We start from the raw sequence: 27,768 nt of genomic DNA on the forward strand, positions 1-27,768 counted from the left end.
AGAAATGAGGCTTTAAAAGTAAAAATGTAGTGAGAAGAGCCACAGAAAACCATGCAACTTTAGGTAATACCCACACTTGGGGGGAAATGCATGCAAACTGTACATTCAGTAGTATACATAATTAGTGTTTTTATTCCCCTACAATGTAACAAAATGAAACCTGTTTCTTTTCTAAAATATAGCTTAGAGCCCTATATTTCCATCATTTGCTAGTCAAAAAATATAAGTTTATGAGAAAAAAGGTTTTCTAAAATTCAGCTCATTTCCATATAGAGCAACATAGGAACATTGGGAGAACAATGCAAATGCTGACACGGGTATATATGGCTGTATTTTTAATAATCTGAAACGTATTATTTAACTTTTCTTAGAAAGTTTAAAAGCTACTACAAAAATAGTTTATAATTTACTAAGATTTGTCTGTGAATCTATACACTACAAATATTATCATTATGCTTTCTCACCAAATAAAGAGCAAAGAATATCTTTTGTTGCTAACTCTAAACACATACTATGGCAAAACACACACACACATTTAGAATGCAACAAATCATTTAGAATAACAGTATTAAAGAAAACACATTATTATTTAATGAAAATAACGGCAATAAAAATAATTAGTATATAGATTGTTTAAATAAACAATAATAAAAATACTAAACATGAAAATCCAGTTCTACACCAATCAGTATATGGTTTTCTGTTAAGTACCATAGAAGAGGTTGTAAATACAAAGTGCTGGAAATTTAGGCCGATAGGTTTAAATGATTCTGCAAATCCTTTAACACAATTTTAAATTCAGAACTCTTTTATTGATCTATCTTGCTTAATGGCATTTATCCAACAAACTATCCTCATCTTCAACATATTTGCCGATAAGCCCTGTAAGCCTGTTAAACTCTGTGTAAATGTCTGTTTTGAATCTGTCTCCCATTAGACTGTAAGGCCCTGTGCTCACTGTCATAGGCACCTCACTGAGCAGCTTGGCACCAAAAAGCTGCTCAATATTTTGTTGAATTAATGAATAATATTAAAATATAATAATATAGGCCAGGCGTAATGGCTCACGCCTGTAATCCTAGCACTTTGGGAGGCTGAGGCGGGCAGATCACTTGAGCTCAGGAGTTCGAGACCAGCCTGGGCAACACGGTAAAACCCCGTCTCTACTACAATACAAAAAAAAAAAAAAAAAAAGAATTAGCTGAGCATGGCGCTGTGTGCCTGTAGTATCAACTACTCAGGCAGGAGAATTGCCTGAACCCGGGAGGCGGTGGTTGCAGTGAGCCAAGATCGTGCCACTATACTCCAGCCTGGCAATAGAGCAAGACTCTGTCTCAAATTACCTATCTATCTATCTATACACACACACACACAGATAGATAGATAGATAGATAGATAGATAGATAGATAGATAGATAGATAGATAGATAGATAGATAAAATAACACAATATAAAAAAGCTTCATGTGATTTAATAGTATGAACACTAAGACAACCGTAAGATGATCAGGTTTCCATATTCTATAAATTTAAAATGCTCTTAGTGTAAACAATTGGAATTTTGTTGACTACATAGTCTTGTGTACTATGAGAGTACACAAGAAATAAATTTCTACCTTCTCTAGACTTTATTTTTTTCTTTTCACTTATTCATTACAGTCAATGGATACTTTTCTAGGCTGGGAATGTGTTTTTTAGACATCTTAGTAGTTAGTTATTTTAACAAAATTTCAGATAACAAAACATTGTGCTTACTCTGTGGTATTCATCATCCATTCATATAACAAATATAACCACCTACTATATATGCCAAGAACTGAAAAGAACATCAGGGAACAAAACAGATCAAGCCCCTGCCCTCAGGGAGCTCATATCCTAGTAAATCACATTACAGTGGGACTGTGCATTCCACTTTTATTTCTTAGGGTCAAACAAAATGATGGTGGTGTTGGTTTTATGAACTGAGTCCTCTTACGATGTTAAATTTGTCGAATTCTACAGAACATGTTACCTTACTAAGTGGAAGCAGAAACCAGAATATTTCATTCTGGTAGCTTTAAACTACTATAATTCTAGTGACTATTTCCAAAGAAAATATCTCCACGAAGCCTTTTAGAAAATCAATTGAGGTAATTCTGAATGACTATTTCTATTTTGGTAATGTTCTAATAATTTAAATATGTGTGGACATATGTGTTGTGTATGCATGTATATACACACACATACATGTCTATTTGTACATATGTATATGGATGTGAACATATGTTTTAATAGTGTATGTGTACCCACACATATTTTTGTAATAGGATAAAGTACTTAAAGAATATACCTGGCACTGTCTACAAGCTGTTCATTCTGAGTAACATTTCTTTGGTAATTCAGTTGTTTTCAATTTATTTTAGAAGCAAGCAGAAATTTTTATACTATGCTGTCCTGGTCATTATAGGGTGATGTCATCCTGTCATCACTGCAGCAGCTGCATCGTAATAACTTGCTGGTAGTACTTAATTTCATGGTAAGTATAATTCATTTTTCCCCATATAAACGATTTTCTCTAATTTATTTCAAAATGTAAACAGTAAAAAGACAAATGAGGGACAGGGCCTGCAGGTTAAGAGGTAACAATGTACTTCTCCTGGCACTGTCTCTAAGCTAGAATGAACTGAGGTGCAACATTTAATTTCTGTAAGTTTCATTTTCACCATCTGCAGTGGGGAAGGGGGGTGTATAAGTGAGGAGACTGAAACAGTAAGTCTAACTTGCTATCATTTCATGACCACTAAGTGGAAATAAGCCACTGACTCACAATGTATCATAAAAATAAATAAAATTTCCCTCAAATTTAATGTAATTTGATTCTACATACACTAAAGAAACAGCCAATAGAAAAAATGCACAAGACTAAGACCCAGATTCCCAACTCTGTTAGAATCATCAGACTACATTCTTTTTCTGAATGTATGTTTGGGAATAAGTATAATATAATGGTAAAAGTATATATATGGTAGGCTCTTTTAAGTATTCTAATGATGACTTACTTGCACAAATCAGCCTTTATGAGCACTCTTTGTCTTTTAAAATGTGGTGCCTAATAGTTAGATTACCAATTTTCACAAAAATTTTCTTCTAAAATGGGCTTCTTCGAAATAAAAAAAATAGGTTTCATCCTGTAGACACAGCACCATATTTTTCTAGCTCTTTAGCAATGTTCAGTTCTACTCAAATACATATGATATGCTTGAAAATATCAAAGACAAATTTCTATAACCGTCTAGCTAAGGGATTAAGTTTCTTGCTCATCATTAGAAATAAAATGGCTCTAAATACGTCTTCATTTGGCAAGCCAAGTCTCTGAAAATGTTTCTAGCAAATTAGCCCTGGAAACTCATCAAAATCTGTTTACTACAGTGAAATTCCTTAACGATTTGTTAGCCAAGTTCGTTTGTAATCTTCTCCTTAAACACATACACTAATTAGTGTTCCACACAGAAATGTCCTTTAATATTTCAGCTCTAATTTTAGAATTTTTATTATATCAATATAAATTTTTCCTTAAGAACTTCAAAAATGAAAAGTAACCAATTTTGAAATGAAAAAGCTGGAAAAAATTAGGAAATAGTATCTTCCATTAAAAGATCACTAGTAAAAGATTAGTATCATTAAAGCTTCTCAACTAATATATAATTACAACTAAACTCTGGATATTTAATAAGCATTCCTATAAATTCCTTGTATTGGCTTAAAACTAATAAGACTCATATAGACGCTAACTGTAGCAATATATTTGTGGTTACATGCAATTACTTTTGAGAAAGGCATGAGTCTCAAACTACAGAACACAAAATATAAAAGGAACAGCATTGTCTTCCTCTGCTTTAACCTGTTTTTATTATAATTGCATTCATACAAATATATTCCCCTCCCTGAAAAATGCAAAAATAAAAATAGGAAAGGAATTAAGCTAGTCATTTTCCCTTAGTTAGTTCCACATCTGAAACACTTGAGAAAGATCAAAGTGTTGCCTAGAAGGGTCCTAAATTATATGACTGACTTAGTTCAACACAGTTATACTGTGATGTGCAAAAGGATTTGGTTCTAAAGTCAGATTAAGGCAAAAAAAAAAAAAAAAAAAAAAAGTCAAAATAACCCTTCAAAAGTCCCTCAAATTGCCTATACAGTATACTGTACATTGTTCTGTGCATATTTTAATCTCTTTATATAAATCCAACTCAGCTAGCTTCTCCTCTAGCATTGGAATAGATCACCAAAGTAGGTAGCTTGCATTTGGCATCTATGCTGTTTCAAAAATTTTCTTTACTTGGGAAAAAAGAGGCATTTTTGCTACTTTTCTCCCTGGTTTGGTGTTGTTTTCAACTTTAGTTGAATTCTAGCAAATTAAATGCACATATGATATGATTCTACTGAATATGACAAGCATTTGAATTTTCATTCAGTAGAGTTCATGGAAGAAATGACATTTGGGAGAACCTCTGAAGGCTGAAACAGCCCTGAAATGGAGGGGAAGAAAGAGCATTCCCAGTGAAGGGAATTTCAATACCCAGAGGAGCTTCAGTACAGTAGTGAAAATAGAAGCCAGAATACAAAAAGGGAATGGGAGGAAGAAAAAACACTAGGCAAACATTATTTTCTTTAAATTATAAGACAAATGAAAATAGGGAAATATGCCAGTAGCTTAAAGGAAAAGCAAAATACAAGAAAAATATTTTGTTTATTTTGTTTGTTTTTGTTGTTATAGGTTTTATTTTTTCCTTGGGCACTGATAAATGTGGAACAAATGTGAAAAGTATTATTTTTACATTCTTTCTCTGATGCTTGTCTTATTACCAAACTACCATTTGCTGCCAAGAGGACACAGTGTCCAGCAAACCGTATCTGTTTCTATAAAAAGATCAGAAAAGAAAAACATCAAGGAGACTATCTGATTAGACAAAACCTGCCTCCTTTAAAAGAGTCTGCATTAATTTTAAGAAAAACAGTATTTGCAAGAAATTTTCTTTAAAAACTTTCAGGCATACAGCATTTTAGCTCACTTTCTTTTACTAATTTCAAAAATAATTTCCAAGAATTCCTAACTTGGCACTATAAGTGAACTTTATCCAACAGTGACAACTTATACCTAAGTCCAAATTTCCTAATGTAATATAAAAATGGCTTTACATAAAATTACCTACAAATACTACTATTACATAAGCGAAACAAAAATATCACGTAAGATTAGTAGTCTTCTAAAGCAGAAGTATTTTTCAGTGAAAAGATGGAAGTTTCTTTATGCCATTATAGAGACAATAATTTAAGAGACTACATTTTATTTAGATTTGACTCTTCTGCACCTAGTACAGTAGTTGATATATATCAGGAATATTCGTTTCATGAATGAAGAAAGGTTTTTAAATGATCCCTCTAATCATCTATCCTATCTCCAAAAAAACCTACATAACAAATCTCCTCGTCCTATTTGAGGTCATTTAACAACAGAAGTAGTTGTTTTGCCATTCCCATTGTAGAAAATAAGTGAAGACCTAAGCCAGACTGTCACTGATTTTACCTTTCTTCTATCCTAAAAGGAAACAACAAACACTATGAATACTCTAACCATCCCAATCTAACTTCCCCAAACCAAACACACATACCCACAAACACAAACACCACCATATCACACTCATAAAACCACCACGCAATTAAATCTACTCTAAAACTCAGAATAGAACAGAATATTTAAAGCACTGACTTGATAATCCTTCTCACCTAAAATTTCACATAAATTGTCTTTTATTAAAGTCGGGCAGATATGGAATGTGATTACTAACAGTGCAATTGCACTAAAATGATACAGAAATATTTACTGAACATCTACTATGTGCCAAGCACTGTGTTAGGCATTACATACACATTTGAGGTAAGTATGTTTTACCTGTTTTACAGGAAAAGAAACTGAAGCTCTCCAAGACCAAGTAACCTACCCATATTTCAAACCCTATCCTGCTAAAATCCACCAAGTACTTTTCCATTATAGGACTAAAATATGAAAATTTATTAAACATTTGGTGGATGTTACGCACTGTGAAGATACAGCAGAAAGTGTACCACCATAACTGTCCCTATTTTCAAGCATTTAACAATAGGTATGTAAATTTTTATTAAAAATATATTATATTTATTAAACATTATTAAATATAATATGCTCACTTGTTTAAAAAATTAGCATATAAGTACTTTTTAAATGAAAAGTACTCTAGTTCATTAAAGCATATCAATTTATTTTTAGAAAATACACTCAATTTTTCCATAACACATTCAGATTAAGGCAAATTTCATCTCTATTGAGATGTGCTTCAACCTTGTTAGATACTCACTTAGAAGTTGTCTTTTTACATGAGCAAAAATAATATTTTCTTCAAACAACAGAAAATTGATGGCTTGTCTGTGAATCAATGTAAACTGCACATCCTTTGAAATATGAAACAGTTTCGTTAAAAGGCTATTTAAAAAGAGTAATTCCTAGCAATGTAGAAGTAAATTGCCTTTCTAGAAAGTTGACTATACTAATCAATCCTTTAAATCACAGTTTATTGTACTTTAACAGATTACTCTTCATAATTAAGAGATATGTTTTATGAGATGAACTACAAAAACAATACAGCAAAATCACAATCCTTTATAAATTTTTCATCTGAGAACATACGTATGTGATAAGTGGGCATAGTGGTGGTCCCACAAATACAAGAATACACTGACTATCACATCATTTGTTTCCATTTTTTTAATTAAAAAAATAACCATTTTATAGCCTTCCTTTCACTAATTAGTTAATTAGTGGATAGGTACATTTAGTAAAACAATGCCCTAGAGGAGAAAGAAAGCAGTTCATATGAGAGGGTTTAGTAACACAGCTTTGGAGCCCTTCTGAAAATTACTTGATAAAAGTACTAACATTCTGCCAGTTGCTGAGACAGGTGCTACTGCCAATCAGCAGCATTTGCTGAAGCACATTCTAAAGATTACTAATTAATCCCTATACTGAAACCAATGATTGCCTGTCATTTTGCTATGACCACCATATTTTTTAAAATTGTCACCAAAAAGAAACAAGAAAAGAGTCATGAAGTACAGCTCTAGATAAAATATAACCCCAGGTAAGCTCTGCATCTATTTACTTAGTTATATCTTTTCAGGTATTCTTTATATGAAACTCAAAGCATTGGCTGGAGTCCTGGGATCCTACAGCCTCTCCACATTCTATTTCTCATTTACTTCTATTTACCACAAATACATAAAAGTATTTCTGAAATATTGAGGAAAAAGAATCATACCATATAAGACTGCATTTTCTTTGTTGTTGTTGTTAAATTTCGAACCTTTCGATCTTAAACTCAAGATAAATATGACTTGTGGAGACATTTTCCAGATTACACCTGTATTTTTATCAGAACTCACCCACACTCCCCTGCCTTTATTCCCACCATGCATATATCCCTGCACACTTTGTTTTACCACCATCATATCCTACCTTCATTATCTGAACACTGTTCAGAATTTAACAAATATTAAAATAGTCAATCCTTCCAAATCTTGGCAATTATAAAATATTCTGAAGATCTTTAAAACTATACTAGCACAAGATGCCAAAGAAATTATTTTTAATCCGTCTGAAAACATATTAACATATGTAGACAAAGATAAAATATATTTGAAGGTTCATGATTTTCCATCTTTTTAATGTTTTAAGTTAACATTGATTTTTGAATCTCAAGTAATTCTATGATCTACCATGTTTTTAAAGTTGCTTTCATTCAACTGTACATGCCCTGACCTCCACAATGACCTCTACAAAAGCAGTTGTACACTTTACTGTGGTGCAAATCCTCACGGACAAGTTGAACCTGTTCTTTTTGGCACTGAGCCCTTGTGCTGAACACACAGCTGAGATTTATTATAAAAGGGGAACTAAGGGGCATTATTTCACAACATTTATCCTTCACATACAGCCAAGTATAATCTTTTACAACCTTTGAGAGCTCTTAAGTAAACAGATTTTCTCTTAATTGCAGAGTTTTTTATTTGTCACCAATCATATGGCATATTCAGATTCATTTTACATTAGCAAAAAGCTAGCACACAAAGCATATATGCTAACAGTTATAAAAATTACTCTCCTTTCTTAATATTTATTTAAAAATAAGACTTTTAATCTTCAGATCTGAGGGTAATTACCTGCATTGCTGTCTTTAGTGAGAGCAATGTAATAACATAATTAGTAAAAACCTGCCTTCAAAGATCTGTACTTTAAAAAGTAGGTTACAAAAAACCCAACTTGCTATAGCACTCTTATAGGTCTTTATTTTTATACTGTCTTGTGTTTTCTTTTTAATTTCAAAGTTCAACTGTAATTCAGGCATTCCCATAGCATTTTAAAAACACTTCTCATTCTAACAACTTTGAACTGGACTCTGATATCCAAGACTGCTGCCTGGCAACTTTCTCAACACATCTGACATCATGTGGGAGGGAGGAATTTCATGAGTTCTAAGAAATATCTATAATAACAGGAATTACCACACCATTTAAGTTAATTCTTCAAGATTTGCTAATTGATCTAGCATCAACACTTGCCTTGTTGAAAGCAAAGAAACAAATACAACCTCAAAAGTATTCTATCCTGAAAGTCATGTTCAAACTAGCTTATCAGCTAATTGCCCAACATTAAGGACACTAAAATACATTGATTCAGGTGAATACTTCCTTGCTCAAAATTCTTCTAATTTTTTTTCATTAATAGCAAATGTACAGACAATTTTATGATGCCTGTAGAGCTTTTCACAAAGATTTTTTGAAATGATTCAATATTAAACTGATTTTTTAATGGTGAAAAAAACCTAATGACACGATTTTAGGTATTAGCAGCTCCACAGCAAGTAAAACAGGCATGTTCATACACAGTACCAAATATGCTTTGTCTTCCCTCAACAAAGAAATTTCTTTCTTTAAACTTTAACATTTTGAACAACATAACCTTATTGTTCCAGTTCTAAGGAAAATGTTTTAAATAATTTATATCCTTAATATTGTCTCCCTATACCCAATGAATTCATGTAAATGTTCATGAGTTTTTACATTTATCACTAAAACCGAAAACGTTTTTTTCTGGAAATATACAACCTTTTGGAAAAAAGCAATTACTTTGAAGTGTTTTTCAAGTGTTATATCTTTAAATAGATATAAATTAGCATGTAAGAAAATTACAACCAGCTATACTCATAATATTAATCTACACTACATAAGACAACATAAAAATTGATAATATCTATAAAAGATGCATTAACTATGTAAAAAATGCCTCAAGACCTGATCCTACACAATGTTCTCACATTCTGTCAACATTGGTGGTTTTTAAATGCCTAAGGCCTCTAACTCATTTTGAAACATACGTGCTTCAAGATTTCCATAATACCCAAAACTATTCTTGGTGAAGTCATGAGTTAACTACAGGTTAACCACCAAATAACTTAAAGAACAATCTTATTCTGTATTTATTTTGTTTCTTCATACCACACAGCTTTCCCATCTATATATCTTCTCTCTAGCAAGAACACAAGCATATAAACTATCAGCCTATGACTCCTCATATTAAATGTGCCCTTAGACTAACACAATGTTAAAAGCATGGGGCTTTAGAGTTCTGAACAGTCAAATCTTGGCTCTACCTTGAGCTTTAACTTAAAAAAAAAAAAAAAAAGTCTCAGCCTGGCGCGGTGGCTCACGCCTGTAATCCCAGCACTTTGGAGGCCAAGGCAGGCAGATCACGAGGTCAGGAGATCGAGACTATCCTGGCTAACACGGTCAAATCTTGTCTCTACTAAAAAATAACAAAAAATCAGCCGGGCACCAGTGGTGGCGGGTGCCTGTAGTCCCAGCTACTCGGAAGGCTGAGGCAGGAGAATGGTGTGAACCCAGGACATGGAGCTTGCAGTGAGCAGAGGTCGCGCCACTGCACTCTAGCCTGGGCGACAGTGAGACTCTGTCTCAAAAAAAAAAAAAAAAAGAAGAAGAAGAAAAATGTCTCAGTTTCACTTGTCAAGAATTAAATAAATATATTTAAAGGATATAAAATTTGTGTCTACAAAATGCTACCCACTATTATTACTTCATCATCATCAACAATAGGAAGAGAAGCAGGAAGAGAGGGAATATTTTGCACATCTCTACAGATTGTTGTTTAATATTACAAGATAAAATCACTAACTTCCAAAAGTCTGTAAGTTAGAACTCAAGGCATCTTCCTGCAGAAACAATGTTATAAATGATGTTATAGTTTAAGACTGACAATATATAAAACACATAAATTATGATAAATTTAGTCTCAGGCCCTGGGAACAATTCAGGAGAGAGAAAAAAAAAATTACTTTATCTTTCCTAAAGGTAAGCCTAGCCTTGGGCAAAAATTTAAAATTTCTTAAATTATAGCTTTTCCGCATTTTGTCTTTTGCATTCTTACCCAGCACTTAGTACCTTTCCCAGGCATTGTATGTTCCCATAACACAGTATCAACAAGCTCTTAACTGAAAACACTCCACTCAAACCTACTATGAGTTTTAATAGTGATGCCTGATCTTAAGTCATCAACCTACATATAATACAATCAAAACTTCTTGGTGTCAGTAAGGCGTCAAGAGGAAAGAGACTGAACTGCATGATTTTACTTAGCAGACCTCTGGTTCTGATTATAGTGTTTTTTTAAAAAAAAGTGAAACTTTTTTTCTTGAACAAAATACAAAACAGTAGTGCCTTTAAAGAAATGAGCTAAGAACCATTCACTTCTCATTTTTTATCTTGATTAATGTTTTTAAATTTTTAGTGTCAACAAAGATTATCCAGGCCAATTTTTTTCATCTTCATACTTCCCAATGTAAAAATCTGATTCCCAAAAGTCACTAACATCTTTCACAATGACTCAAATTAGAGTAGCATGAGGAATTCCATGAGGACTTGGAAAGGCACAGAAAACGAATAATTTGAATGTCTATAAATAATAAAATTCAGGGAATCTCAGAAGTAGACATAATATTAAAGATCATCTCCAATCCTAGTAACCACTGAAGTTTTAAATCCCCATGCCAATATCCTTACCTATGGCTAGACATCTCACCACATACCAAGACAGGCCACAGCACCAAAATAGGCAAGAGTATGCCTGGGTCTCCAAATAAATCCACTGAAGTATACAACTTACATGAATGACAGATGAAATATATGTGACAAGGACAAAATTCAATGTATCTATTAATGCACACAGACACAGTATTAATCTCACAAAAGCTTAACCAGAACTTTTCTTCTCTACAGATTCCTTGTCCCTTAAGACTTTGTAGGATACACGATTCTTACAAAAGGCAGATATGGGCATACTTCGGAGATATGCAGGTTCAGTTGCAGATCCTTGCCATAAAGTGAGTCACACACATTTTTTGTTTATTTCCTAGTGCATGTAAAAGTTATGTTTATACTCTACTGTAGTCTAGTAAGTGTGCAATAGTATTATGTATAAAACACAGTACATACATCTTAATATAAAATACATGATTACTAAAAAATGTTAACCATGTGAACCTTCAGCAAATTGTATCTTTTTGCTGGTGGGAGGTCTTGCCTGGATGTTGATGGCTGCTGACTGATCAGGGTGGTGGTGGTTGCTGAAGTCTGAACTAGCTGTGGCAATTTCTTAAAATGGCACAACAATGAGGTTTGCCACATTGATTTACTCTTCCTTTCATGAAAGATTTCTCTGTAGCACATGACGCTGTTTGATAGCATTTAACCCACAGAACTTCTTTCAAAACTGGAGTCAATTCTCTCAAATACTACCACTGCAGAGTGAACAGGCAAACTACAGAATGGGAGAAAAGTTTTGCAATCTATCCATCTGACTAAGGACTAATATCCAGAATCTACGAAGAAATTAAACTAATTTACAAGAAAAAAACAACCCCATCAAAAAGTGGGCAAAGGATATGAACAGACACTTCTCAAAACAAGACATTTATGCAGCCAACAAACACATGAAAAAAAAGTTTATCATCACTGGTCATTAGAGAAATGCAAATCAAAACCACAATGAGATACCATCTCACACCAGTTAGAATGGCAATCATTAAAAAGTCAGGAAATAACAGATGCTGGAGAGGATGTAGAGAAATAGGATGCTTTTACACTGTTGGTAGGAGTGTAAATTAGTTTAATCATTGTGGAAGACAGTGTGACGATTCCTCTAGGATCTAGAACTAGAAATACCATTTGACCCAGCAATTCCATTATTGGATATATACCCAAAGGATTATAAATCATGCTACTATAAAGACACATGCACACGTGTGTTTATTGAGGAACTATTCACAATAGCAAAGACTTGGAACCAGCCCAAATGTCCATCAATAATAGACTGGATTAAGAAAATGTGCCACATATACACCATGGAATACTATGCAGCCATAAAAAAGGATGAGTTTATGTCCTTTGCAGGGACGTGGATGAAGCTGGAAACCATCATTCTCAGCAAACTATCACAAGGACAGAAAACCAAACACCACATGTTCTCACTCATAAGTGGGAGCTGAACAATGAGAACACATGGACACAGAGAGAGGAACATCACACACCGGGGCCTGTCAGGGGGTGGGAGACTGGGGGAGGGATAGCATTAGGAAAAATACCTAAATGTAAATGACAAGTTGATGGGGGCAGCAAACCAACATGGCACATGTATACCTACGTAACAAACCTGCACATTGTACACATGTACTGCAGAACTTAAAGTATAATAAAAAGAAAACTGCCACTGTTTTATCAACTAAGTTTATGTAGTACTCTAAACCCTTCGTTGTAATTTTAAAAATAATCAAAGCATCTTTAACATGAGTAGATTCTGTCTCAAGAAACCACTTTCTTTGCTCATCCCTAGGAAGCAACTCCTCACCCATTCAAGTTTTATCATGAGATTGCAGCAATTCAGTTACACCATCAGGCTCCACTGCTAATTCTAGTTCTCTTGCTGTGTCTATCACATCTGCAGTTACCTCTTCCGCTGAAGTCTTGAACTGCTCAAAGTCCTCCCATAGGGGTTGGAATTAACTTCTTCTGAAACTTCCAAAATATCAACTAATAATGTTGATATTTTGAAAACAACATTCATCTCCTTGTACATCTCTTGTCAGAGATCTTGAGTGACCAGATGCATTGTCAATGAACAGCAATATTTTGAAAGAAATCTTTGCTGAACAGTAGGTCTCAACACTGGGCTTCAAATATTCAAATATTCAGCGAGTCATGCTGTAAGCAGACATGCTGTCACCTTAGACTTGGTTGTGCCCATTTTAGAGCACAGGGGGAGTAAATTTAGCAAAATTCTTAAAGACCCTAGGATTTTCAAAATGGCAAGTGGGCCAGGCACGGTGGCTCACGTCTGTTAATCTCAGCACTTTGGGAGGCCGAGGCGGGCAGATCACAAGGTCAGGAGTTCGAGATCAGCCTGGCCAATATGGTGAAACCCCATCTCTACTAAAATACAAAAAATTAGCTGGGCGTGGTGGTGAGCACCTGCAGTCCCAGCTACTCAGGAGGCTGAGGCAGAGGAAACACTTGAAACCAGGAGGCGGAGGTTGCCGTGAGCCAAGATCACGCCACTGCACTCCAGCCTGGTGACAGAGTGAGACTCCATCTCAAAAAAAAAAAAAAAAAAAAAGCAAATGAGCACTGGCTTCAACTTAAAGTCACCAGCTGCATTAGCCCCTAAAAAGAGAGTCAGCCTTGCCTTTTGAAACTAACCAGGCATTGACTTCTCCTCTTTAGCTATGGGGCCTATCGTGGGGAGGGGGGAGGGGGAAGGGATTGCATTGGGAGTTATACCTGATGTAAATGACGAGTTGATGGGTGCTGACGAGTTGATGGGTGCAGCACACCAACATGGCACAAGTATACACATGTAACAAACCTGCACGTTATGCACATGTACCCTAGAACTTAAAGTATAATAATAATAAAATAAAATAAAATAATAATTAAAAAAAGAACCTAAAAAAATTCTAGATGTCATCTTCTTTCAATAGAAGGATGTTTAATCTACATTGAAAAATCAGTTGTTCTGGGTAGCCACTTTTATGTTATAGAATTGGCATTTTTCCTTAAATTCCATGAATTAACTTCTGCTAGCTTCAGACTTTTCTTCAGAAGCTTTCTCACCACTCTCAGTCTTCATAGGACTGAAGAGAGTTACAGATTAGGACCTAGATTAGACTTTGACTTAAGGGAATATGTTGTGACTGGTTTGCTGTTTTACCCAGACCACTGAAACTTTCTCCATATAAACAATAAGCCTGTTTCATTTTCTTATCATTCATGTGTTCACTAAAGCAGCACTTTCAATTTCCTTCAAGAATGTTTCTTTTGGAGTAGCACTTTTAACTTTTCCTTTGCATTCACAATTTGTCTCAGTGTTCAGCACAAGAAGACTAGCTTTTGGCCTATCTTGGTTTTCCACTGCCTTCCTTAGGAACCTTAATCATTTCTAGCTTTTGATTTAAAGTCAGACATATGTGACTGTTCTCTTCACTTGAACACTTAGAGGACACCGCAGGGTTTTAATTGGCCTATTTTAAATATTGTTGTGTCTAAAGGAATAGGGAGGCCAGAGGAGAAGGAGAGAGATGAGAGATGGGGCAATTGGTGGAGTAAAACACACGTAACATTTATCGATTGCTTCCTATTTTATATGGGTGTGGTTCCTGGCAGCCTAAAACAATTATAATGGTAACATCAAAGATCACTGATCATATTTCAGCACAACAGACATAATAATAAAAAAGTTGGGGGGAGGGGCCAAGATGGCCAAATAGGAACAGCTATGGTCTGCATCTCTCAGCGAGACCAATGCAGAAGGAGGGTGATTTCTGCATTTCCAACTGAGGTACCCAGTTCATCTCACTGGGACTGGTCAGGCAGTGGGTCCAATCCACGGAGGGTGAACAGAAGCAAGGGTGGGGCGGCGCTTCACCCAGGAAGTACAAGGAGCTGGGGGACCTCCCTCCCCCAGCCAAGGGAAGCTGTGAGAGACTATGCTATTCAGCCCAGATACTAGGCTTTTCCCACGGTTTTTGCAATGTGCAGATCAGGAGATTCCCTCATGTGCCTACACCACCAGGGCCCTGGGTTTCAGGCACAAAACTGGGCAGCTGTTTGGGCAGACACCGAGCTAGCTGCAGGAGGTTTTTCTCATACCCCAGTGGCGCCTGGAACCCCACCAAGACAGGACCAATCACTCCCCCAGAAAGGGGGCTGAAGCAGAGAGCCAAGTGGTCTCACTCAGCCAGTCCCACTCCCACAGAGCCCAGCAAGCTAAGAACCACTGGCTTGAAATTCTCACTTCCAGCACAGCAGTCTGAAGTGAACCTAGGTCAATTGAGCTTGGTGCGGGGAGAGGCATCCGCCATTACTGTGGCTTTAGTAGGCGGTTTTCCCTGACAGTGTTAAGGAGGCTGGGAGGTCTGAACTGGGCAGAACTCAACACAGCACAGCAAAACAGCTGTGGCCAGACTGCTTCTCCAGATTCCTCTTCACAGAGAAGGGCATATCTGAAAGAAAGGCAACAGCCCCAATCAGGGGCTTACAGACAAAACCCCCATCTCTCTGGGACACAGCACCTGATGGAAGGGGTGGTCGTGGGCACAGCTTCATCAGATTGAATCATTCCTGCCTGCCAGCTCTGAAGAGGGCAGTTGATCCCGACAAGAGGAATTCTCCCAGCACAGTGCACCAGCTCTGCTAAGGAACAGACTGCCTGCTCAAGTGGGTCCCTGACCCCCGTGCCTCCTGACTGGGAGACACCTCCCAACAGAGGTCGACAGACACCTCATACAGGAGAGCTCAGGCTGGCATCAGGCTGGTGCCCCTCTGGGACAAAGCTTTCAGAGGAAGGGGCAGGCAGCAATCTTTGCTATTCTGCAGCCTCCACTGGTGATACCCAAGTGAACAGGGTCTGAAGTGGACCTCCTGCAAACTGCAGCAGACCTGCTGCAGAAGGGACTGTTAGAAGTGCTAGTAAATAGAAAGCAACAACATCAGCATCAACATAAAGGACCCCCAATCAAAAACCCCACCCAAAGGTCATCAGCTTCAAAGATCAAAGGTAGATAAATCCACGACGATGAGGAAAAACCAGCGTAAAAATGCTGAAAATTCCAAAAACCAGAATGCCTCTTCTCCATTACAACTCCTCTCAAGCAAGGGCACAAAACTGGATGGAGAACGAGATTGATGAACTGACAGAAATAGGCTTCAGAAGTTGGGAAATAATAAACTCCTCTGAGTTAAAGGAGCACGTTCTAACTCAGTGCAAGAAAGCTAAAAACCTTGACAAAAAGTTACAGGAACTGCTAACTAGGATACCCAGTTTAGAGAGGAACATAAATGACATGATGGAGCTGAAAAACACAGCATGAGAACTTCGTGAAGCATACACAAGTATCAATAGCCGAATCCGTGAAGCGAAAGAAACGATATCAGAAATTGAGGATCAACTTACCGAAATGAGGTATGAAGACAAGATTAGAGAAAAAAGAATGAAAAGAAACAAACAAAGCCTCAAAGACATATGGGACTATGTGAAAAGACCAAACCTACGATTGATTGGTATAACTGAAAGTGACGGGGAAAATGAAACCAAGTTGGAAAACACACTTCAGGGTATTATCTAGGAGAACCTCATCAACCTAGTAAAACAGGCCAACATTCAAATTCACGAAATACAGAAAACACCACTAAAATACTCCTCCAGAGGGGCAACCCCAAGACACATAATCACATTCTCCAAGGTTGAAACAAACGAAAAAATGTTAAGGGCAGCCAGAGAGAAAGTTCAGGTTACCTACAAAGGGAAGTCCATCAAACTTTAACAATGGCTCTCTCTGCAGAAACCACACAAGCCAGAAGAGGGACCAACATTAAACACTCACATATATATTCTATATTTTATATATTTATTTATATATATATGGAGAGAGAGAGAGAGAGACTCGCTCTTGTCGTCCAGGCTGGAGTACAGTGGCGTGATCTCAGCTCACTGCAATGTCCGCCTCCCGGGTTCAAGATTCTCCTGCCTCAGGCTCCCAAGTAGCTGGGATTACAGGCGTATGCCACCACGCACGACTATTTTTTGAGAGACAGGGTTTTGCCATGTTGGCCAAACTGGTCTTGAATTCCTGACCCCAAGTGATCCACCCATCTCGGTCTCCCAAAGTACTGGGATAACAGGCATGAGCCATCCTGCCTGGCCTCAACATTCTTGAAGAAAAGAATTTTCAACCCAGATTTTCATATCCAGCCAAACTAAGCTTCATAGTGAAGGAGAAATAAAATCCTTTCCAGACAAGCAAATCCAGAGGGATTTTTTTCACCACCAGGCCTGCCTTACAAGAGCTCCTGAAGGAAGCACTAAATATGGAAAGGAAAAACCAGTACCAGTCAATGCAAAACCACCCCAAAATATAAAGACCAATGGCACTACAAAGAAACTGCATCAACTAATGTGTAAAATAACCAGTTAGCATCAAGATGACAGGATTAAATTCACACATAAAAATATTAACCTTAAATGTAAATGGGCTAAATGCCCCAATTAAAAGACACAGACTGGCAAATTGGATAAAGAGTCAAGACCCATCAGTGGGCTACTCAGGAGACCCTCTCACATGCAAAGAAACACATAGCCTTAAAATAAAGAGATGGAGGAATATTTACCAAGCAAATGGGAAGCAAAAAAAATACAAGGGCACTACATAATGGTAAAGGGATCAATGCAACAAGAAGATCTAACTATCCTAAATGTACATGTACCCAATACAGGAGCACCCAGATTCATAAACCAAGTTCTTAGAGACCTACAAAGAGACAGACTTCCACACAAACTCCCTCCCAATAGTGGGAGTCAATATTAGACTGATCAACAACACAGAAAATTAAGAAGGATATACAGGACTTGAATTCAGATCTGGACAAAGCAGACCTAATAGACATCTACAGAACTCTCCACCTCAAGTCAACAGAAAATATTCTTCTCAGTGTTACACAGCACTTATTCTAAAATTGACCACATAATTGGAAGTAAAACACTCCTCAGCAAATGGAAAAGAACGAAAATCATAACAAACGGTCTCTCAGACAACAGTGTAATCAAATTAGAACTCAGGATTAATAAACTTACTCAAAACCGCTGAACTACATGGAAATTAAGCAACCTGCTCCTGAATGACTACTGGGTAAATAACGAAATTAAGGCAGAAGTAAAGAAGTTCTTTGAAACCAATGAGAACAAAGACACAGCATACCAGAATCTATAGGAAACAGCTAAGACAGTGTTAAAAGGGAAATTTACAGAACTAAATGCCCGCATCAGAGGCTGGAAAGCTCTCAAATTGACACCCTAACATCACAATTAAAAGAACTACAGAAGACCAAAGAAATTCAAAAGTTAGCAGAAGACAAGAAATAACTAAGACCAGAGCAAAACTGAAGGATATAGAGACAAAAAAAAAATCCTTCAAAAAAATCAATGAAACCAGGAGCTGGATTTTTGAAAATATTAACAAAATAGACCGTTAGCTACATAAATTAAGAAGAAAAAGGCCGGGTGCGGTGGCTCAAGCCTGTAATCCCAGCACTTTGGGAGGCCGAGACGGGCGGATCACGAGGTCAGGAGATCAAGACCATCCTGGCTAACACGGTGAAACCCTGTCTCTACTAAAAACTACAAAAAACTAGCCGGGCGAGGTGGCAGGCGCCTGTAGTCCCAGCTACTCGGGAGGCTGAGGCAGGAGAATGGCGTGAGCCCGGGAAGCGGAGCTTGCAGTGAGCTGAGATCCGGCCACTGCACTCCAGCCTGGGCGACAGAGCGAGACTCCGTCTCAAAAAAAAAAAAAAAGAAGAAGAAGAAAAAAGAAGAAAAAAGAATCAAAGAGACACAATAAAAAATGATAAAGAGGATATCATCACTGATCCCACAGAAATAAAAACTACCATCAGAGAATACTATAAACACCTCTATGCAGATAAACTAGAAAATCTACAAGAAATGGATAAATTCCTGGACACATACACCCTCCCAAGACTAAACCAGGAAGAAGCTGATTCCCTGAATAGACCAATAAGAAGTTCTGAAATGGAGGCAGTAATTCACAGCCTACCAAACAAAAAAAGCCCAGGAATATACAGATTCACAGCCAAATTCTACCAGAGGTACAAAGAGGAGCTGGCACTATTCCTTCTAAAACTATTCCAAAAAACAAAAAAGAGGGACTCCTCCCTAACCCATTTTATAAGGCCAGTATCATCCTGAAACCAAAATCTGGCAGAGACACAACAAAAGAAAATTTCAGGCCAATATCCCTGAACATTGATGCAAAAATCCTCAATAAAATACTGGCAAACCAAATCCACCAGCACATCCAAAAGTCTGTCCACCACGATCAAGTCGGCTTCATCCCCAGGATGCAAGGCTGGTTCAACATATGCAAATCAAAAAACATAATCAATCACATAAACAGAATCAATGACAAAAAACACATGATTATCTCAATAGATGCAGAAAAGTTCTCCGATAAAATTCAATACCCCTTCATACTAAAAACTCTCAATAAACTAGGTATTGATGGAATGTATCTCAAAATAACATGAGCTATTTATGACAAATCCATAGCCAATATCACTGAATGGGCAAAAGCTGGAAGCATTCCCTCTGAAAATTGGCACAAGACAAGGATGTCCTCTCTCACCACTCCTATTCAACGTAGTACTGGTAGTTCTGGCCAGAGCAATCAGGCAAGAGAAAGAAATAAAGAATATTCAAATAGGAAGAGAGGAAGTCAAATTGTCTCTGTTTGCAGATGACATGATTGTATATTTAGAAAACCCCATCGTCTCAGCCCAAAAACTTCTTAAGCTGATAAGCAACTTCAGCAAAGTCTCAGGATACAAAAATCAATGTGCAAAAATCACAAGCATTCCTATACAGCAACAACAGACAAGCAGAGAGTCAAATCATGAGTGAACTCCCATTCACAATTGGTACAAATAGAATAAGATACCTAGGAATACAACTTATGAGGGATGCAAAGGACCTCTTCAAGGAGAACTACAAATCACTGCTCAAGGAAATAAGAGAGGAAACAAACAAATAGAAAGAAATTCCACGCTCATGGACAGGAAGAATCAATATCATGAAAAAGGCCATAATGCCCAAAGTAATTCACAGAGTCAATGCTATTCCCATCGAGCTACCAGGGACTTTCTTTGCAGAGTTAGAAAACACTACTTAAATTTCATATGTAACCATAAAAGAGCCCTTATAACCAAGACAATCCTAAGCAAAAAGAACAAAGCTGGAGCCATCATGCTACCTGACTTCAAACTATACTACAAGGCTACAGTAACCAAAACAGCATGATACTGGTAACAAAACAGATATATAGACCAATGGAAAACAACAGAGACCTCAGAAGTAACACCACACACCTACAACCATCTGATCTTTGACAAACCTGACAAAAACAAGCAATAGGGAAAGGATTCCCTATTTAATAAATACTACTGGGAAAACTGGCTAGCCGTATGCAGAAAACTGAAACTGGACCCCTTCCTTACACGTTATACAAAAATTAACACAAGATGGATTAAAGACTTAAACATAAGACCTAAAATCATAAAAACCCTAAAAGAAAACCTAGGTAATATCATTCAAGACACAGGCATGGGCAAAGACTTCATGACCAAAACACCAAAAGCAATGGCAACAAAAGCCAAAACTGACATATGGGATCTAATCAAACTACACAGCTTCTGCACGGCAAAAGAAACTATCATCAGAATGAACAGGTAACCTATAGAATAGGAGAAAATGTTTGCAATCTATCCATCTAAGGGCTAATATCCAGAATCTACAAGGAACTTAAACAAATTTACAAGAAAAAAAAAATCAAAAAGTGGACGAAGGATATGAACAGACATTTCTCGAAAGAAGACATTCATGCAGCCAGCAAACACGAAAAAAGGCTCATTATTACTGGTCATTAGAGAAATGCAAATCAAAACTACAATGAGATACCATCTCACGCCAGTGAGAATGGCAATCATTAAAAAGTCAGGAAACAACAGATGCTGGAGAGAATGTGGAGAAATAGGAATGCTTCTACACTGTTGGTAGGAGTGTTAATTAGGTTAACCATTGTGGAAGATAGTGTGGCAATTCCTCAAGGAACTAGAACCAGAAATACCATTTGACCCAGCAATCCCAAAGGATTATACATCCTTCTACTATAAAGACACATGCACATGTATGTTTACTGCAGCATTATTCACAACAGCAAAGACTTGGAACCAACCCAAATGCCCATCAACGATAGACTGGATAAAGAAAATGTGGCACATATACACCATGGAATACTATGCATCCATAAAAAAGAAAGAGTTCATGTCCTTTGCAGGGACGTAGATGAAGCTGGAAGCCATCATTCTCAGCAAACTAACACAGGATCACAAAAACAAACACCGCATGTTCTCACTCATAAGTGGGAGCTGAACAGTGAAAATACATGGACACAGGGAGGGGAATATCACACACTGGGGCCTGTTGGTGGGTGGCGGGCAAGGTGAAGGAGAGCATTAGGACAAATACCTAATGCATGCAGGGTTTAAAACCTAAATGATGGGTTGATAGGTGCAGCAAACCACCATGACACACGTGTACCTATGTAACATACCTGCATGTTCTGCACATGTATCCCAGAACTTAAAGTAAAACAAAAATACTAATAATAATTTAAAAGTTGGAAATATTGTGAAAATTACCAAAATGTGACACAGAGACACAAAGGGAGAATATGCTGTTGGAAAAATGGTGCCGATAATCTTGCCCAATACAGGGTTGCCAGAAACCTTCAATTTGTTTAAAAATGCAGTATCTATGGAGCACAATAAAGAAAAGCACAAGAAAACCAGGTATGCCTGTGTGTCCTTGCTGAGAAAAATGCATTGACATTAGTCACCATGGTAGTACAAAGAAGTACAAATTCATAAATACTTAAGCAGCTTCTTTAATTACAGAATTTTAATCAAGATCTCACCAGATGGTTTCTTAACTTGGATGAGTTCATCCAAGGCTTTGACTTACTTTACATTCTTGTTTACTGCTCCCAGTAATTCTACTTGATGATCAGACCAATGTTTGTTTTTTCATGTATTCACCAGATGATATCTGCTTAATAGAAATTCCCATAAAATATGAACCCAAAAAAGGATAAAGTTAGTTTTAGATTCCCTGTTATCTGTAAAATGCAATTATCTTTTAAGTAATCCTTTAATGACTTTTAAAAAGTCATTAATATTTCTTACCAGACCATGTCATTATTTCTGATTAGCCTATTTATGGCTTAAAACAGATCATTTTCCCTTTGTTTTTCGACAACTTAACATTTTGGCAGATTCTACATCCAGATTTAAGAAACACTTATCTTATATTTGGAGCCAGTCACCTAATCACTCTCTTTCTTTTACTTTGTTGCTGTTCTTGGTTTCTTTTTGTTTGTTTTTAAATTAATCTACCACGTTATCCGTGGAGGAACTGATCTCAGCATTTGACAACATCTAAGAAGGCTGTTTAAAGAATCTTCTTTGAGCATTTCACTATATTATCTTACTCTCATAAACAATACACTGTAAGGTATATTCCAAGCATGAATAAGATTATTTGCCCAAGTCCCATAAGCATAACTCACAGAGTCAGAATTTGAAGCCCCTCAAACATTAAAACTCAATACCTATCACACTGGTATTCTGCCTATCTTCTATATAAAGGCAAGAAAAAAAGTCTCTTGGTTGTGTCATGAAATACAGTAACAGGAGGCTACAATTACTCCCCATTACTTGTCATTCTCGCCTCAAATGCTCCTAGTAGAAAAGTACATGTTGCTACTATGCAGAACATGGAAAAGAACTTGAATATCTTTGATACAACAGTGGAACTTTGCTAGAATGGGTAACAGCAATGAAAAAGTATGTGTTATTTACCATTTCAAGGATAAAAGGCCATGCATCAGAAGTAATTACATTTATGGATCTAATTTCTAAAATGAAAATCAATAATACAGAAATAAAAAGACTATTTTACACAGCCATATCATATCAATAATCCTCATTCAAGAAACTAAATAAGGCCGGGTGAGGTGGCCCACACCTATAATTCCAGTACTTTGGGAGGCTGAGGCAGGTGCACCACCTGAGGTCAGGAGTTTGATACCAGCATGGCCAAAATGGTGAAATCCCATCTGTACTAAAAATGCAAAAACTAGCCTGGTGTGGTGGCGGGTGCCTGTAATCCCGGCCACTCAGGAGGCTGAGGCGGGAGAATCACTTGAACCCAGGAGGGGGAGGTTGCAGTAAGCCGAGATCATGCCACTTCACTCCATGCTGGGTGACAGAGGGAAAGAAGAGGGAAAGGAGGGAAAGAAGAGGGAAAGAAGAGGGAAAGGAAAGGAAAGGAAAGGAAAGGAAAGGAAAGGAAAGGAAAGGAAAGGGAAAGGAAAGGGAAAGGAAAGGAAAGGAAAAAAGAAAGAAAAAAGGAAAGGAAAAAAAAAAGGAAAGGAAAAAAAAGGAAAGGAAAAAGGAAAGGAAAAAAGGAAAAAAAAGGAGGAAAGGAAAAAGGAAAAGGAAAAAAAAAAAAAAGGAGGAAAAAAAAAAGGAAAAAGGAAAGGAAAAAGGAAAGGAAAAAGGAAAGGAAAAAGGAAAGGAAAAAAAAAAAAAGGGGAAAGGAAAAAAAAAAGGAAAGGAAAAAAGGAAAAAAAGGAAAGGAAAAAGGAAAGGAAAAAAAAGGAAGGAAAAAGGAAAGGAAAAGGAAAGGAAAAGGAAAGGAAAGGAAAAAAGGAAGGAAAGGAAAGGAAAGGAAAGGAAAGGAAAAAGGAAAGGAAAGGAAAGGAAAAGGAAAGGAAAGGAAAGGAAAGGAAAGGAAAGGAAAGGAAAGGAAAGGAAAGGAAAGGAAGGAAGGAAAGGGAAAGGGAAAGGGAAAGGGAAAGGGAAAGGGAAAGGGAAGAGGAAGAGGAAGAGGAAGAGGAAGAGGAAGAAAGGAAAAGGAGGAAGGAAGGAAGGAAGGAAGGAAGGAAGGAAGGAAGGAAGGAAGGAAGGAAGGAAGAAACTAAGGATACACAACAGCAATATAGAACCTCCTACCAAAGAAAAAATTATTTGTTCAGTATCTAACATTATTTTCTGTATCAAATTCCTTACTGGTGGTACAATGGAAATAGAATTATATAATCTATAGCCATATACTCTCACTCTGACTTCCACTGTCCACCTGTGCTTAGTGATCATATCTGTAAAAAAAAAAAAGAAGGGAATTAATAACATCCACAGTGCATATTTACATGCAAGTTCACTGAATACTATAAAATGCTCTTCAGTCTTATCTTATTACTATAATAACAGACATATGAGAAATCTAGGACCACGGGCAGTTCAAAACACTTCATTATATTGACTTCAGGTGTATACTAAAAAGTCCACTCTCATTAGTAACATTCATGTTTAGAGCAGAATATAACTCAACAAGACTATGAGTATTCAGAAATTTTGAATATCTATCATTTATTGCATTAATTGTACCATTCAATTTAAATTTACAATCCTCCAAATATATTGTTAAGCAATGATCTGAAAGAAGGAATTGTTTTGTATCTTATGGAAAAGTAAGCCCCAGAAATAAAAAACTATGGCAAAGAAATCTATAATTGTGTTTATATTACATGAGTGATTTGCTGTTTCTCCAAAATAGCATGTAAGTCAGTGATTCTCAAATGTGCAAAGTATTTCCATGTGCTTAACAAGAAAACTATCCAAACCAAACACTGTTTAAAAAATTTCTTATTATTTTATTTCCTTTCCATCTGTCTTTGTCCCTTTTTTTGGGTCCCACTCACCTTCTTTCTTTCAGTTGCCTGGCTATTGCTCACAGTAACACTTCTAAAAGAATAAGGCAACAAAATTAGATACCCAGTGGGGAACTCTAGCCCAAAATATTACTTGACAATGACATAGTCCAGAGTTAAATATTTATAGACATTAACTCTTAAAGAGACTAATACATGTCTCAATGCAAATACTAAATATACTGTGGTATGTTTTACCTAGTCTTAAAGATTATCATTCAATATTTATCAAGAGGAAAACATCTTATTAAGATCATATAGTCCTCAAGAAAAGTCAATATATTTAATTATTATAAGCCTTATTTTTATACATGTGTTTTTTATGTGACATACATAGAGTAAATAAATCTATAGGGGATATGTTTATGAAATCCCATGAAGCAAGAGAAAAATCTGAAAGCAACAGTACATAACGCCACAACATGAAGTAAAACAAAAAAATTAACACGTATCACCATTTCTTATAACAAAGATGCCCTAAGTAGTCATTCCTCAGAGAGGTATTATTGAATTACATGGCAATAAAAGCTTGAGGAAAATTATATAAGGCTTGAGGGAATCATATAAAAATAAATTCAGGCTGTAACTATTTTTAAAACACAATGAAAATCTAAACTACTAGTTTATACTAAAGCCCAAAAAGGGTGACAAAATTAGTAAAGTTAAAGCCCTACTAGGCCCTAAAAATATAGAAAGACGAACACAAGAGAAAATCTGAAAAGCAGCAAAAGACAAAATACTTATCACACACAAGGGACCCTCAATAAGACTAACAGCTGACTTAGCATCAGAAATCACAGAAGTTAGAAGGTAGTGGAATGATACATTCAAAGTGCTGAAAGAAAAACACTAAACCAAGAATTCTTTATCCAAATAAACTACCCTACAAAACTGAGGCAGAATAAAGACATTCCAAGGTAAAGACTGAGGAATCTGTAAAAATAGTAAAGATGTCCTGCAGACTAAAAGGAAAAGATACCAAGAAGTAACTCAAATTCTCAAAAAGAAATGAAGAATGCTCAAAAGGTAATTACATACACAAATCTGAAAGACTGAATGAAAACTTTTCTGTCTTTAGTCCTCTTAACTAATTCACAAAAGAGCTGCAAAAAAAAAAAAAAAAAAAAAAAAATCCTGTAAAACTGTATGGTTAATCTTACAGCATACAAAACATAATATATATGACAATGGCACTCTCCAGGAGAGGAAAAGGAATGAAGCTAAACAGAATTAAATATTCTACGTATTACTAATATTGAATTAGTATTAATATGAAGTCAATTCTAATAAGTCAATATGCATATTGTAACTCTAGGCCAACCAATATAAAAACACTTAAAAATATGCATGGTAAAAAGAAAGAAATTTAAATGTGCACAAGAAAATATCTATTTAACACAAAAAGGGCAATAAATGAGGAAGAAAAGAACAAAAAGCACCATGAGAAATATACAAAACAAATATTAAATGTAATTAGCTTGAACACTACAAAAACAAAGACTATCCAAATGGAAAAGATCCAGCACACATTAGAATCAAAGATATAAAATAAGTTGAAAGCAGAATTGTGAAACAAGATAAACAATGTAAACAATAACCATAAGAGAACTGAAGTAGCTGTACTAAAACAAAACAAGTCTTTAAGACAAAAACAGTTACTAGAGACAAAAGTACTTCATAATGACAAAAGGGTCAATATCATGAAGATATAAAAATTATAAACATACAAAAGGAGTCCCAAAATACAGGAAGCAACACTGGACAGAATTGAGAGAGAAATAAACAATTCAACAATAATAGTCAGAGATTTCAAAACTCCACTCAATAATTGGTAAGACGAACTAGACAGAAAATCTGTAAGGACACAGAAGACTTCAACATAACCATCAAGCAAAATAATGTAACTAACATCTAACACATTCTTCCCAAATATGGAATAAAATTTCAAGTACTTGTAGAACATCCTCCACAATAAAAAATATATTTGGCCATAACATAAGTAACAGTAAATTTTAAAAATTGGGATCATACAAAGTATGCCCTCAAACCACAGTGGAATTAAATTAGAACAACAACTTCTAAATAATCCATGGTCAAACAAGAAATCACAAGAAAAATTTTAAAAATGTGTCCAATTGTATGAATATGAAAATACAACATATTATTGTAGCAAAAGCAGTGTGTAGAGATATTATAACTTTAAATGCCTATTTTTAGAAAAGAAAAAGACCTCAAATAAATAACCCAAATTTCCACCTGAAGAAATTAGGGAGAGCAAAGCATATAAGCAGAAGGACAACCATAAATATTAGAACGGAAATCAATGAAATGGAAATTTAAAAAAAATTTTTTTTTAATTCTTAAAACCAAGGTTGATTCTTTGAAAAGATCAACAAAACTGTCACACTGCTAGGTTGATATGTCAAGGGAAAAAAAAGAGAAGGAACAAAACTACCAAAATAAGAAGAGTGAACATGATCCTGACCCTACAGAAATTCAACTTAGATGAAACCGACCAATTTCTATAAATACTCAAAATATCAAGACAAGGAATGAAGGAAAATGAAAAAGGAATAGGAGAATAGGGAAGGGGAGGAAAGGGAGGGAGGAAAAAGAGAAGAAGGAAAAAGAAAGAGGGGGACAGAAAGAGAAAGTGTGAATAGGCTTATTGTAAGTAAAGAAATTGAAACAGTATTTAGAAATCCTCTCATTAATAAAAGTCAAAACCAGATGGT

The 27,768-nt window shown here is 36.0% G+C and overlaps 1 protein-coding gene across 1 annotated transcript in view; it reads right to left on the reverse strand.

Annotated features, from left to right (window-relative positions):
• The window catches only part of MNAT1 (MNAT1 component of CDK activating kinase), a 245,187-nt gene that overhangs the window by 102,634 nt on the left and 114,785 nt on the right, over positions 1–27,768 (reverse strand). The window lies entirely within an intron of this gene.

Source organism: Rhinopithecus roxellana, chromosome 5 (assembly GCF_007565055.1).
Source record: "Rhinopithecus roxellana isolate Shanxi Qingling chromosome 5, ASM756505v1, whole genome shotgun sequence".
Classification (NCBI taxonomy): domain Eukaryota; kingdom Metazoa; phylum Chordata; class Mammalia; order Primates; family Cercopithecidae; genus Rhinopithecus; species Rhinopithecus roxellana.